We start from the raw sequence: 15,174 nt of genomic DNA, 5'->3' as shown, positions 1-15,174 counted from the left end.
GACCCAGGAACCTCATAGGGCAGGGCTGATGGTAAACCAAGGCTGTCTGCTCCTCCCTGAAACTCCGCCCCAGCCAAGCTGAGCACAGAGGTTTTTGCAATTTTGCAAGTCTTGTCTCATAAGAGTATCTCCAGCACAGAAGTTCTCCCAGTGTAGACACAGCTGATCCTCACAGCCAATTGCCCTGGAGGTCAATTCCTCCCAGTGATACCAACAACAATCAAGACTTAACTACAACAAGACTGCGCACACAGCCCACAAAGGGGTGCACCAAGAGTGTCCACCTCTGGTAACTGGGGAGGCTGAGCCACTGTGCCCTAGAGGACACCTACCACACAAAGCTACTCTACCAACTCAGGGAACCAGCCAAAATGCAAAGACAAAGAAAGAGATCACAAATGAAAGAAATGGAGGAAAACAAATGACTGGATATAGAGTTCAAAACCACAGTTATAAGGTTTTTCAAGAATTTCCTAGAAAAGGCCGATAAATTTAGCGAGACCCTCGAGGATATGAAAAAGGACCAACTAGAAATTAAACATACACTGACTGAAATAAAAAATATTATACAGAGATCTAACAGCAGACTAGAGGATCTCAAGAATCAAAGAGTTGAAATACAAAGAAGCAAAAAATACTCAGCTGGGAAAGCAAAAAGAAAAAAGAAACCAAAAATTTGAAGATAGTGAAAGGAGCCTCTGGGACAACCTCAAGCATACCAACATCTGAATCATGGGGGTGCCAGAAGAAGAGAGAGAGCAAGATACTGAAAACCTATTGGAAGAAATAATGACTGAAAACTTCCCCCACCTGGTGAAAAAAATAGACTTACAAGTCCAGGAAGCACACAGAACCCCAAACAAAAGGAATCCAAAGAGGACCACACCAAGACACATCATAATTAAAATGCCAAGAGCAAAAGACAAAGAGAGAATCTTAAAAGCAGCAAGAGAAAAACAGTTAGTTACCTACAAGGGAGCACCCTTACGATTGTCAGCTGATTTCTCAACAGAAACTATGCAGGCCAGACGGGAGTGGCAAGAAATATTCAAAGTGATGAATAGCAAGAACCTATAACCAAGAGTACTCTACCCAGCAAACTATCATTCAGAATTGAAGGTCAGATAAAGAGCTTCACAGATAAGAAAAAGCTAAAGGAGGTCATCACCACCAAACCAGTATTATATGAAATGCTGAAAGGTATTCTTTAAGAAGAGGAAGAAGAAGAAAAAGGGAAAGGTAAAAATTATGAACAACAAATACATGTCTATCAACAAGTGAATCTAAAAATCAAGTGAATAAAAAATTTGATGAACAGAATAAACTGGTGAATATAATAGAATCAGGGGCATAGAAAGGGAGTGGACTGATAATTCTCGGGGGGAAAGGGGTGTGGGAGGTGCAGGAAGAGACTGGACAAAAAGCGTACACCTGTGGATGAGGACGGTGAGGGGAGGTAAGGGTAGAGGGTGGGGTGGAAACCTTGTGGAGGGGAGCAATGAGGGGGAAAAAGAGGAACAATTGTAATAATCTGAACAATAAAGATTTATTAAATTAAAAAAAAAAGAAAAGTGACCGAGAAGAAGCTCTGTCAATAGCAAATTAAAATACCACTGAGATACAGTATAATTATTCTGGCCAAATGTTGTAATTTTATTCCATCTCCACGAAAAGAAAGATATTGAAGGAGGACAGGAATAAAGCAGCGTTGATCAGGTGCACACACTAACTGAAACTTAGTTTATGATGGTTTTACTGTAAGACAGTCTGCCATTTGCCTCCAAGGAATGAAGATTTCTTTGGTAACTTTAAAATCTCGAAGTCCTTAAAAAGAATATAGAAGAAAAAAAATGACTTGTATTAAATTCCATTATATGTCTGAATAGTGCTGTAGCCAGATTCTGGTGTCATTTCACACATTATATTTGAGCTATAGCTGGGTAGGCTCCTCCTGACCTTGAGGAGTGTGTGTGTGTGTGTGGTCTTTGGCAGGGTGGATGGGTGGAAGCCACTTGTGATGGTGGGGTGGGGGTGGGCAGGTAGGGGCAAAGCTGAGAAGTGTATCTGAATGGCTCTTAAGATTTAGTCTCGAGGCCATCCTGGGAGACAGCCACATGGAATTTAGATGGCATAAACGGGGTGGTATAAAATGGGATGGGATATAGCTGGTGGTAGTGTCTTAGTAAATAAAAAAATTGGTCCTTAATACTATCCAAGAAGTTGCCTGCTTTAAAAGTGAAATTAGATTAAAAGAATGATTTCATTCTTCATAAGTACTCCTAGTACAACATACCCCCAAAATAGAATATGCTTCCTATCTATGTTCAATGTTAAATCTGAAATATGATCTGAGGCAAAGAGACCCAGCTTCCCTGCAAAGCCTGAAGCGAGCCTTTTGTGCTTGCCAGCTTTCATTGAGTACATGGGTTGCCCTAGTGATGAATGTCCTGCTTTGTGTGGTCTCAGCATTTTTTCTGGAGGCTGTTTTAATGAGAAGGTGAATAGAGGGGGCTTCTTTTGAAACTAGGATAAGAGGAGGGCCACTTCTCAAAATGCAGGCATAATGGTGCCATTCCTATCCCAGAGATCTGACAGTTCCCAGGGCCTCCCCCCACTGCCCCCGGCTCCTTCTCCTCTCCCTCCCCGTCCCTCTCCCCCTCCCTCTCCCCTTCCTCTGCCCCTCCCTCTCCTTTTCCCTCTCTCCTCTTCTTATTCTCCTCTCTCTCTCTCTCTCTCTTTCTCTCTCTCTCTCTCTCTCTCTCTCTCACACACACACACACACACACACACACACATTTCTTTTGACTAACTAATATTTGGCATTTGGATTAGTCTATGGTCTCAACCCCCTCGAATTTTCTTTGGGGGATGAAAGAATAACCAACCAATCAGATCTCATCTTGTCACTCTGGCTTCATCTTCTTTCCTCCAAAAAGGGACTATTCTTAGTGTTTCAGGGAAGGCCACACCCGTGCCTGCCTGTCTCCTACCTAGTGTAAAATGCTACACTTTTTGTGGATTTACCCACGCACTGAGAACTATGTGTCTGCCTGTTTGAACACTCTTTCGCTTTCCAGGGCCCATTATGCAGGGCAGGCGTGGGAAGAATCCATGCAAATGCTGTATTTTAGGACTCACTTGGGGCTGGCTTTGACTGAACACACAGTAAACTTGATTATTCATGCTAATGGAAGGAATAGTAATTCAGACCATACAACGTTGTTTCTGACTTTGAAATGTGTTATGTGAGGTTTTTTCTTTCCTTTTTGAAAGCAGTAGCCGGTGGTTTAATTAGAATAATAGTGAGATTACTTTTGTGTTGCCAGTGCTTTTGGTCGTCAAAATTATGAGAGGCACCATTCTCCTCCTTCCTCCCCTGTCCCACCACCTCACCTGGCACCAACTCCTCCTGCCCTCACATTACACACTCCTTTTTATTCCCACCAGGAAACTCGTGAATGGGTAAGGTTGACTTGACTGGTAACCAATTAAAGGAGCATACTGTGTGTCAGATGTTTACATTTAAGTAGAAGTCAACTTCAAAGTAAACAAAAAACGCAGAATATTTGTATAATATTCAGTATCTGCACAAATAAAGTTCCATGATGGTGGGCATTTATTGTTGACATTATTATTTTGATGGTATGTATTTTTATTGGTTAGTTTACTGCTATATCCCCAGTGTTTAGAGCAGTGCCAGGAATATAGTATGCAGGAATAAATTTCTGTGGGTCAAATGAATGAAAACCCATATACTTTTCATGATACTTTTTGTATTCCTAAAACTTTCATAGAGCCATCACAGTTGTTATTATTATTAAAATAACTAATTCTTGGTTTGTCTCCCCTCTTTTTGTTAATGTGTATCTGATTACCTAATTCCTTGTATATTTTCAATCTCAATGGAATATGGAATAAAGCAGGATTTTTTTTATGGACAAGCTCATTAAAACTTTTGCTGTTTTGCATTTTTCTGATTTGTCAGACAAAGTTTTCATCATACTTATGGAGACAGCTTTCCTTTGGAGGTAAGTGGCAAAATGGTATACTGTTCGTAGACCACTTCGACCTAATGTGTGACAGTGTGTGTGCGTGCGCGCGTGTGTGTGTGTGTGTGTGTGTGTGAGAGAGAGAGAGAGAGAGGTAAACCACACAAAACAATAGGAATCTCACTCCAGCTCTGCTTATTCCAGCCTATTTTCTTAACAAAGAGAGTTAAACAAAAGATCTTTGAGTTTCGTGCCATGTCAGTTGAGAAGAAACCAGAAAAGAAAAGGTCAAAATGGAATGGAACCTTTTTTCTTTTGATCCTCTCAGAGGAAGAAGAGATGGCAGTGGAGTATTAAGGTGGATGGCTTCTGATGCTATGTGAAGAGGTGGAACTTGGCTTGGGGTTAGACACTTCTTGTATGGGTATACTGTCATCGGGAAGTGAGCTAACTGCTTGGCTCTCGTGTCAAACCAGGGTCAAGTACCAGCTTTCTCACTTACCAGCTTTGCATATGGAGCAATTTATTTAGGACATCTCGGCTTCTGCTTCCTCATCTTTAAAATGGTGATAGCAATCGTGTCCATTAGAGGAATTAAGTTTTAAAAAGTCTGCAAAGGGCTTACCTTCACACCTAGCCCGCACACAACTGTTTGCTCTGATGAACACTCCTGGAGCACCTACTGTGCGCCAAGAACTATGCCAGGTAATTCTTGCATGCTCTGTAATTTAATCCTTGTAGCAACCCACTCTTCTCAATGAGAAAACCGAGGCATGTAGAAATTAAATTACATGCTCAAAGTCACCCAGCCCTGGGGATGTTGGGAATTTGGACTTGTGCCAGTCTCTTTGCATTATATCATGTGGCCTCTTTGGGGTTTCAGTGACCAAACAACTTGAATCCATTTCACAGCTGAGTCCCTAATAATAACTACCTCTCTGTAGTTGATTGGGGAGATAAAATGCAAGAGCACTTATCAAAGCATTGCTGTGTTTAACTCTCTGGATATCTCTCCTCCCTCGTTTTTTTAGAGCGTGTGCTTGGGTCTCCACACTGGGGCTTGGCAGAGCTGAAGCACCACTTCCTGAGAGAGGCTTTCCCTGGCCCCCCAGGTAGGGCTTTAACCGTGCTGCAGCCTCCAACAAGGCCTCATCGCAGCCTGAAAATGTTCGCATCCTTGTTCGTTACTCACATTTCACTGTGAGGTCTCTGAGAGAAGCGAGTTTGCTTTGTTCACTGCCGTATCTTTAGCACACGGCACAGTGCTCAGACATGGGAGGGGCACAGTAAATCAATAACTATTTGACCGATTGACAAATGGAGAAGCCCAACTCTTGTGAGAGGGCTGCAGACCTGGGAGGCAACATTGTGTTAGAGCAAACATATTGCCAGGTGTTCAGTAATGGAGGGGCTGGGGGTGAAGGCAGTAAAAGTTGCCTGGATTCTCTGCCAGTAGGTCCCTGTCACCCCCTTTCCATGTCAGGCGGGAGATGTCCTGATTTTTTTGCCAGGGAGTGAGGCCTTGAGGCTCAGCCCAAGGCTAAATATGTCCCAGTTCAGCTTCTGCTTCATCCTCATTAACTCTACTTCATAGCTGGGCACAGGGAAAGATTAATTTAGTGACCAACTTAATAAATAGATGCTTCTGGCCTTATATTTTATGCGCGGCTCTCAGAGGCTAAGAGCTCATTGAAGTGCCAGTTTCGAGATGTCAAGGGCAGGCAGCTGGGCTTGGGGGAAGTGCGGAGATATTTCTGCCGAGTCTTTGCTCCCCTGCCCATCTTGCAATCACCCAAACTGCTGTGACGACAGGAAAAGCCTTCAACATCCATTTCCCCTGCAACCTAAGGGCCTCGTTCTTGATCCGACCGCCTTGCGAGGCATTGCCACATGTACGGTAAGGCCCTCCCAGCACACCGGGCCACACTTGCCCAGGATGTATGGTCAGGACATTTTGATGTTGTCACCACATACACATTTTTTTTAGTCATTGCGTAGCATATGACATTTGTAATCTGTTCCCTTGGAAAACCTTGACAAATAGTGTGCACTTTGGAGAAAGCTCATTTCTGGGTAATCATCTCCGGGGAAAATGAGGGTGAAGTACTAGACAGTAAAGGTCGTATCCACAGGGGCCGAGGTGACCTGAATAAGTTCCAGAGTAATAGCGGCATGATCATTACAGTGTGTGTGTGTGCGCGCGCGCGCCCATGCCTATGTGTCATTGTAATGTATAATTAACACAGAGCTCATATTAAGCTCCTGGGTGAAAAGAGACCGGCAGGCTGAAGAGGCTGAGGACTATTCATCTCTAAGATGCAGCTGTTTACCGCAACCCTAGCATCCCAGTGCTCTTCCTTTCGATGGGCGTGCGCCGTGTTTTGTTCCTTTCTGCTGTTAATATTTTGGCCTTGAGGAATGAGGATTTTGCGACTTATCCACTCCTCACCTCCCCGCCCTTCCAACCCCAGGAAGAAATCGTTGTTTGATTTAATCCTGCCCTCCTGCCACTGGACTGTTTTTCCAGATAATTAATATTTCTCAAGTGGGGAGACTCACAAAACAGGGCACACACATCCCTTTCCCCGTGCAGGTCTTTCGCTCTCTGGGGGCACCGACTTTGAAAGCATGGAGGTGTGTCACCTGAGAGCACTTCCTGCTCGTGCTCACACGTGCTGCTCACAGCACCTTCTTGTGCCTCCTGACCTTGAAGAAAGGCGACTGGTTGTTAGTGGAAGTTTGATATTTGGAACAGCTTACAAAAATACGCTCATTTTTATTTTTCAAACCCAGAGTTCATTTTAGTCTGCATTATGATTTGTGCTAAATGTACATTTTGAAGAATTTACAGAAAAGATGTTTTTTACTCTCTTCTTCTCTGATTGTTTGAAACTCACTGACAGGCTTGAGCTAAACTACCATCTGGCAAGACATAGCTTCTGAACTCCCACTTAACTGTTCTCCACACTCCAATCCTCTCTGTTCCTGCTCTCAGACGGACGCTCCACCACTCTCTGCTAACGGTTTTGTAGTGATACAAGCTCTGTGTGTCTGTTTTCACTCCTCGATCTTGCTATTCCCCATTTGGGCAATGATCTTATTTCTCATTACTTTTAATAATCTCTAGCTCCTGGTTTCAAAGGAAGTTTTCTAGTAAACTCAGAGCATCTTCTAACACGATGTGGTACACACTAGCCACGGCATCGTAGCAGCTTCTCTTCGAATTCCAATGAGATGAGACAGATGGAGACATATAGTTTGATCCAATTAACTCTCTTTGGCATCAGCAGCAGCAAGTTCTAGCAAGTGATTTTCAACCTCTGTTGTCTGTGACCTTGAGCAAGCTAGTGAACAACTCAGAAGCCAGGCTCCCATTTATAAATGGAGAGATAGAAGCAAAGTTTAATCACCCCTGGGCAGAGCACCCAACACGGAGGAAAATCTTCAGTTTGTTTTCTTTTATGTCCTTGCTGAAGTAGGGAAACCAATGCTGAAGGTCCAAAAATATGCATCCTGGAATTGATCAGAGCATTTATTTAACTGACAGGAACGTCCACTTGACAAAATTGATTGGAAATCTATGTCAAGTCTGATGGTATTAAATTGTTAATTTTTACAAGGGAATTATTTCCATATTTTTAATGAAACATTCAAAGAGTTTCTTGAAAAATCTAATCCTAGCCGAAACCGGTTTGGCTCAGTGGATAGAGCGTCGGCCTGCGGACTGAAGGGTCCCGGGTTCGATTCCGGTCAAGGGCATGTACCTTGGTTGCGGGCACATCCCCAGTGGGGGATGTGCAGGAGGCAGCTGATCGATGTTTCTCTCCCATCGATGTTTCTAACTCTCTATCCCTCTCCCTTCCTCTCTGTAAAAAATCAATAAAATATATTTTTTTAAAAAAAATCTAATCCTATATAATAAAAAGGGAATATGCAAATTGACCATCACTCCGTCACAAAGATGGCTGCACCCACAGTTGAGGCCAAGTTCCCATAAGGAGCCTTAACGAGCAATCAGCAGGGACCTGAGGCTATACCCTCCCCCGCCCCCGTGGGGCTTGACAGGGGACCTCAGGCTGCATCCCCCACCCAGCAGGGCTTGACAGGGGACCTCAGGCCGAGCCCCTCACCCTGGCGTCAGGCTGGGTGACCTCAGGCTGCACCCCCCACCTGGTGGGGCTTGGCAGGGGACCTCAGGCCATGCCCTCTGCCCCAGCACTGGGCCAGGGAACCTGAGGCTGCACCCCCCTGCCTGGCTTGGCTTGAAGGTGACCTAGGCCATGCCCCCCCCCAGTGGGGCTTGACAGGGGACCTCAAGGTGCACCCTCAGTGCTGGGTTGGGGGAACTCAGGCCGTGCCCCTGCCCAGAGGGGCTTGCCAGAGGAACTGAGGCTGTGCCCCCCTGCCGGTGGGGCTTGACAGGGGACCTGAGGCTGCGCCCCCCCCCCCTGCCAGGCGGCTTGACGGGGGACCTCAGGCCATGCCCCCCACCCAGCAGGGCTTGACAGGGGATCTCAGGCCGTGTTCCCCACCTGGCGGGGCTTGACGGAGGACCTCAAGGCATGTCCCCCGCCCCAGTCTGGGCTGGGGGACCTCAGGCCATGCCCCCCACCCTGGCGCCGGGCCAGGGGACCTGAGGCTATGCCCCATGCCTGACAGGGCTTGACAAGGTTGGGACTGGCCGGGTCTGGATCTAGCCCGGTGGTGGGGGGAGGGGGGGGCGGCTGGGTCTGGGTCTCACATGATTTTGAGGTGCATGTGGGTGGGCGGGGACTTGACTCTGGGTCCTGTGATGAGCCCCAGACTCTGACAGGAGGAAGGTTTTCATATACATTTTACTAATTTTCTTTCATCTCTAACACTTCTATTATAGAGAAAGGGCAAATAGCAATATTAAATTATTTCCTCTAATTAATCCCTTTTTAATGTGCATGAATTTCATGCACCAGGTCACTAGTGTAATAATAATAGAAAATAAAGTATTTTAAAAATCACGTAATATATCATTGGCTAACTATGGTTACTATAAATTTTAACTCACTTACAAAATTTAGAAAATTAAATGCTAGATGGGCCCTGAGTGTCTATGAAAGCAGGTTTAGGATGACAATACGCTTGGAAGGAAGAGCTAGAATTGGCTTTGACATTATGTTTGCATAGTAAGCCCACTGTTTTTGACATTATGATTGCATAGCAAGCCCAGATTGCATGCTTATCAGAGATGACTTTGATGCTGATGAAAAAACAGGCCTCCTCTTAAAGCCTCATTTGCATAACAAGCCCAATAAAGATCATTACTTAACCATATGCTTGTTGGGGGCTTTGGGGTATTGTTAGAGACAGTGGTAGGGCTGCAATTCAATTTTGCCACCACTGTAGATAAATTCTGTCCAAAATATATTTAGAGTTTCTGTTTTAAGTTTAATTTGCTTAAAATATAGTGTTAAGATTAGACATATAAAGAATTCAAATGTTGCCAGTTTCACTCACCACTAATTCCTAGACTTGGGACGATTTCCCTCTTTGCAGAAACAAGGTGTTTGAAAAAGTAGTTGAGAATTGCAAATGTGCTGTGATTTCTTTCCTAAGACACAAGATGTTTACAGAATCTGTGATGTTTGCTCACTTTAAGTTTGGTTGCTTGAACAAGGCAAGGCTTTTCTAATTCTGTGTTAAAGAAACAGTAAAAATTATAGTATTTTTCATATTTATATGAATGGCACTATTGGCATGTCAAATGGGTAGTAATGTTTATCAGGGAATAAGTTTAAATCTTGTCTCAGGTGGAATACTTATGTGATTTGATATGAGGTCAATCTGTCCCCAAAATCTCTTCATCTGGTTATCCCTAAGATATCTCACATCTTTGGGTAAAATCCTAAAATGAAAATGCAATTTGGAGAAGTGGCAGTGTCTACACTAATTTTGCAGATTCAGATTTATAAGGCTTGATTGACTACATGTGACTTTCCTGGGAACCACATCTGCATTTAACTTGATGGATCTAGCAATTAAGCTTTGCATAGGTAAGAATGACTGTCCTGCAGTACTTGTAATATGGTATTGAATTTATTCATTTAGTCAACCAATAATATTAATTAATCAACTATTACTCTCTGTAAAAGTGGAAGATCTAAATACAAACACTAGAATATATTTGTATTTTTTATACTAAACATAAGCTGTTACAACTTTTATTGATCACTTCTCTTGATCTCTGTGTAAATATAATTACTCACCAAGAGCCTTCATTTTTAGAGTAAGAAACCTTCTGAGACATTTGCATAGAAGGTGGTGAGAGTAGCTGAGAGGCTCATGTCTTTGGGTTCCCACAGAGCTTATAGAACAGTGGTTCTCAACCTTTCTAATGCCGCGACCCTTTAATACAGTTCCTCATGTTGTGGTGACCCCAACCATAAAATTATTTTCGTTGCTACTTCATAACTGTAATTTTGCTACTGTTATGAATCGTAATGTAAACATCTGTGTTTTCCGACGGTCTTAGGCGACCCTGCTAGCGGGTCGCGACACACAGGTTGAGAACTGCTATCAGGGTTGCCTAAGACCGTCGGAAAACACAGATATTTACATTACGATTCATAACAGTAGCAAAATTACAGTTATGAAGTAGCAACGAAAATAATTTTATGGTTGGGGGTCATCACAACATGAGGAACTTATTAAAGGGTCGCGGCATTAGAAAGGTTGAGAACCACTGTTATAGAGGAAGCATTGCAGAAAGGATTGGAATTAACCAGGAAAAAGGGACAGAATAATTTGTCAGGCATTTGCTACGACCTAGGTACTGTGTTCGGTGCTTTCTCTCATTATTATTATCTTTTTTATTTTTTAAAATTTTTATTATTTATTTCAGAGAGGAAGGGAGAGGGAGAGAGAGATAGAAACATCAATGATGCGAGAGAATCATTGATCGGCTGCCTCCTGTACACCCCACACTGGGGATCGAGCCTGCAACCTGGGCATATGCCCTAACCAGTAATAGAACCATGACCTCCTGGTTCATAGGTCGATGCTCAAACACTGAGCCACACCAGCTGGGCTCTTTCATTATTTTGTTAGTGATAGAATATATGTGATATGATGCATATATTCTCTGAGGCTGTCATGTCTGAGATTATTTAGGTCCTGGGATATCTTTCTCAGGTTGAGATTCTCATATTATGACACTTTTCTTTGGGTTTCCATGAAAGCAAGGCCTGAGACAAGGGGTGGGTGCAGGCAGTTTATTGAGCAGATGAGCCCAGGACAGACTTGAAGGAGTGAGAAGAGTGAAAGACAGCATGAGGATGTAGTATTAAGGGCATTGCTGTAGGCAACAGGGTCTCCATTCTGCTGAGGCATGCCCAGATGCTACTGAAGGTAGGAGGCTGGATGTCCATTCAGTGGCTCCTGCACCTCATTACCTGAGGATCCTGGAGGGTGTAAGATCTCCTGCTGTGTCTGTGCTGGGCTGAATGGGCACCTGCAACATCAGAGAAGACTCTGAGCAGAAAGACATGCAGATTATGTTTGAGGTGCAATGCAATGAGAGGGTTTAGTCTGAGCTTTCTCATACTGTCTTCTGTAGAGGTCCTAAAACCAGAGGGCCCTGTGATATGGGGTACCTAAGGAGTCTGCTATACTGGTTCACTCTGGTTCATTCATCACTCCTTTTGTCCATCTAGCCATTCATTCATCTATCTATTCAACCAAATGCACTTGTTTAGCACCCATTCTAACCCAGGCCATGCGCTAAGACCCATGGACACAATGAGAAAGCAAAACATAATCCTTATCTTTAAGAAGCTTATATTTTATTGAGGAAACAAGAGTTAATAAAAATTAACAAGAGTCAATAGAAGATTCTATAAGAACAACACACAGGGCCACTTAAATTAGTCTTGAAAGGGGTAAAGAACCTTCTTCTTTCTAGAGGAAGCAAAATTTAAGGTGATTCGAAAGGCCTGGAAGGTAGCGAATTAGACCTTACTGTGACTGGCCTTATGGTGGTCAGTGAAAGCTAGCAGAGTAGGTTGAAATTCTGTCAGTTTTACCTATTAAAATTTAGTCTTTAGCAATTTCTACCAAATGATTCATTAAGAGCTAGAATTAGTTTTCCGCCACAGTATGAATATTTGGCAGGGAAATTATTGGTTAAGATACCATTACTATTATAGGGCCATCTTTTCTCAATTGCCATTTTATTTTTTTGAATCTACACAAATCTTTGCTGACAAAAACAAAAATAATGTAAATAAAATCACCTGAGTTGTTGATTGTTGAACTGGTAGGCAACTTAGAAGTAAGTAAATGCCAAAGAGAAACCCTTCAAAGAGGCAGGGATTAATTAGGGGCTGCAAACTGTCTGTGATTAACAAGGTGTAATAGGTTTCCTGCTGTGTGAGTAGGTTTGCCAGAGTTGGGGTTTTTACCAGAAACAGTTTGGGCTGCTGATGTCATGTTCCAGAATGCCCGGGTGTACTCTCCACAGTGCAGTGTCACATGGGCCTGCTTAGCATCGCTGGCTGCTGAGGAGGTGTCACTTGCATGGAGGTGTCACTTTCTGCCTACTGTGGGGAATTCTTCCCAAATGGTCCTTGGTTGGCATCTTGCCCAGCTAAAATCGATGTAGTATAGTCCTTTTAATCTGGGCATGGGACCAGAATAGCAGGAGTATAATTCTCACGTGGCAGAGAAAGATGGACGTGAGGGGGCTGCACAACATTATCTCTACAGTCGCTTACAGATTCTGAAATGGCAGGATTATACTAAAGAGTGAACATTAGTGCTAATGATCTTCCTTCTTGCCTTCATATGGAGAGAAGATTCCCTGATATACATGAAGAAATTCATTCATTACTTACATTACTTTAGATCATATGTTCAAAAATGTATTATGTTTCCACAAGGTGCTAAGCACTCCTATGAGCTGGCATATGGTGGTGAACAAGAAAGACACAGAAGGCCCATGGAGATTATGTTCTCATGGGGAAAGACATGAAAGAAACAATCAAATAAGTTAGCAAGAAAATGACCAGATGATAAGTCCTATGTAAAGAAGTCAAACAGATGTGATGGGGAGTTAGTTCCATGTTGGATTTTCTAAAGGCTGGGAGATGTGGACAGTTGGACCTAATTAATGGAGCTACCAGATAGTGGGGGGTGGGGGTGGGGAGGATGAATGCCTGGGTGATTATGGATGAGCTGCATTGGTGACAATGATGTGACTATGATGGGAGAATCATCTGTTGGGAGAATGTGAGTAATCAGCTGACTCGATGGGGTGATCAACAGGATACAAGAGCAAAGGGACAAGCAAAAGGTGCTTTAGGATTAGAAGCACAAGCCTCTGCATGGCACCAAAGTCCTGTGATGTTGCCAGCAGGAAGGGCAGTCCCACTTGCTGGTAAGAGGCCAGGGGTGGAGTGTTGTGGGTTGGGACACAAGTTGCCGTGGCTCTCAATGGGATAACTGGGTGGCAGAACTGAGAGGTTCTCTAATTTCAGGAGTATGAACGCCCTTCACACAGTCTGTCATCATCCTTTCCTCCAGGGGTCTATTCTCATCGCACTTGCTGCATTTATGACTTCATCCCCGAGGGAGGATTCATGAGCCAAGAGATGCATGATTTTTCCACTCTATATATTCACCTGCTGTGAACTGCAGACTGGTAAGCCAATTTTCTGTCACCTCCCATGGTAGAGCAGAAAGCAAAATATGCATATTGTTATTTTAAAAGTATTTTATTAATATCTGAAAGTTTTTCTTTTGGCATATTTCTGTCTAAAAGTCCTGTCCATTTTTTACCATTTTGTCTGAAATAAATAATCACTTCAATCCTACGCACTCATTCTCTTTTTCTTTATTGTTTTACTTTGACATTTTGGGAGTTTACTTTTTAAGTATTATACTGACTCTTTGGATACTTGACTCATTATTTTTCATTTTTCTGTTAATACATGAATTCCATATAACTTCAGCTGTATCCCACTAGTTCTGATAAATAATGTGTTTTAAAAATTGCTGTTTAATTCTAAATATTTTAAAAATGTCTCTTATGCTTTAAGTTTTGAATCACAGATTATTTAATCCTTGTGTTTTAAGATATTCAAATGTATGGGATTTGGGGGTTATTTTGTTGGTGATATCTAGTTTTACTATAGCATTATGGTAAGAGAATGAGATCTGTATTATGCCAATGCTTTGGTGTTGAGTTTTGCTCAACAAAATTTGATCAATTATTGTAAATGTTCCATGTGTAGTTAAAAAGAATATGCATTCTTTAATAGTTTGTGCTGGATTGTATATATACTTATTATATTACTCTTGTTAATTGTGATATTCAAATCTTCTATGTCCTCAATAATTTTTATTCACTTGATTTCTAAGTTCCTGAGAGAAGTATATCAAATTCTTTTTTAAAAAATTTAATAAATCTTTATTGTTCAGATTATTACAATTGTTCCTCTTTTTCCCCCCATAGCTCCCCTCCACCCAGTTCCCACCGACCCTCTGCCCTTACCTTCCCCCACCGTCCTCATCCATAGGTGTACGCTTTTTGTCCAGTCTCTTCCCGCACCTCCCACACCCCTTTCCCCACAAGAATTGTCAGTCCACTCCCTTCCTATGCCCCTGATTCTATTATATTCACCAGTTTATTCTGTTCATCAGATTTTCTATTCACTTGATTTTTAGATTCACTTGTTGATAGACATGTATCTGTTGCTCATAATTTTTATCTTTACCTTTTTCTTCTTCTTCCTCTTCTTAAAGAATACCTTTCAGCATTTCATATAATACTGGTTTGGTGGTGATGAACTCTTTTAGCTTTTTCTTATCTGTGAAGCTCTTTATCTGACCTTCAATTCTGAATGATAGCTTTGCTGGGTAGAGTACTCTTGGTTGTAGGTTCATGCTATTCATCACTTTGAATATTTCTTGCCACTCCCGTCTGGCCTGCATAGTTTCTGTTGAGAAATCAGCTGACAGTCGTATGGGTGCTCCCTTGTAGGTAACTAACTGTTTTTCTCTTGCTGCTTTTAATATTCTCTCTTTGTCTTTTGCTCTTGGCATTTTAATTATGATGTGTCTTGGTGTGGTCCTCTTTGGATTCCTTTTGTTTGGGGTTCTGTGTGCTTCCTGGACTTGTAAGTCTATTTTTTTCACCAGGTGGGGGAAGTTTTCA

The sequence above is a fragment of the Plecotus auritus genome, assembly GCF_963455305.1.
Source record: "Plecotus auritus genome assembly, chromosome: 7".
NCBI lineage: Eukaryota > Metazoa > Chordata > Mammalia > Chiroptera > Vespertilionidae > Plecotus > Plecotus auritus.
Note: the sequence above shows the minus strand (reverse complement) of the source record.